The following is a 1,103-nucleotide window of genomic DNA, read 5'->3' on the forward strand; positions in this document are numbered from 1 at the left end:
TTTAAGGCCAGCATGCTAGTACACAGTTGCAGTCCCAGATATTTAGGACTCTGAGGCATGAGGACGTGTTGAGCCCAGTGGTTGCAGGCCAGCTCTGGCAACATAACCCCACCCTCCAGTTGTTCTTGAGTAAGACAGTAAAGATAGTAAATACTGGTGGGCAAGTTAGAACTTGTAAGTTGCTAGTGGGAACAACAAATGATGAAGTTTGGAAGATACTCTGGTGGTTCCTCATAAAATTAAACAGTGAATAACTGTAGGGCGCAGCAGTTGCATTCATAGGCATACAGACCACAAAACAAAATAAAAATTCAGGCAAAAACTTGTACATGGTGCTCAAAAGGTGGGAAATAACCCCTGCCCATCAAGTGATGAACTAATAACACAAGATACAATTTTTCAGGCATGAGTGAAAATGATGCACGCTACTACATGGATGAATCTTAAAAACATTCTCAGTCAAAAAAGCCATACACAGTGTAGGATCCTGTTTATATGAAATGTCCAGAATAGCCAAATCCTTAGTCATAAATAGTGGGTCAGCAGTTGTTAGGGCTTAGGAGGATGGAGTATAGAGGGATAACGGCTAAAACTTTCAATGGATGAATTATCTTATATGTGAAATAATGTATCAAAAAAGCTTTTCCTAGAAAAAGACAAGGAAGGAAGGAAGATAGATTCTTAAAGTTTTCTGACACTGTAGCCAGCCCTGCAGACTGACCTTGTCCACTTTGCCCAGTACTCCCTTAGCTCCTATTCAAGGGGACAGGATGGGCTCCTGATCTACCGGTAGCTACTGTTGGAGTAGATGTTAAGTATGAGAAATCTATAAGGATCTGAGTTAAGTCCCTAAAGCCACAAATAAAACATGACCCAAATTCTTACAGAATTTGGAAAAAACTTTCAGTGAAGATTTAAAAATCTCAATTAACATTGTGAGTGAAGTTTCAGGTAGTTGTATGTATTGTGAGAAAATATAACTGGCGTTGAAAAGTGCAGGCAGACTTGATATCCTATTTACAAACAACATTAGAACAAATCCCTCTATTCATTAAGAGAATGTAACTATATATCTATCCTAACCACTTTGAATACACAGATAC

Source organism: Octodon degus, unplaced genomic scaffold (genome assembly GCF_000260255.1).
Source record: "Octodon degus isolate 3935 unplaced genomic scaffold, OctDeg1.0 scaffold00373, whole genome shotgun sequence".
Taxonomy (NCBI): domain Eukaryota; kingdom Metazoa; phylum Chordata; class Mammalia; order Rodentia; family Octodontidae; genus Octodon; species Octodon degus.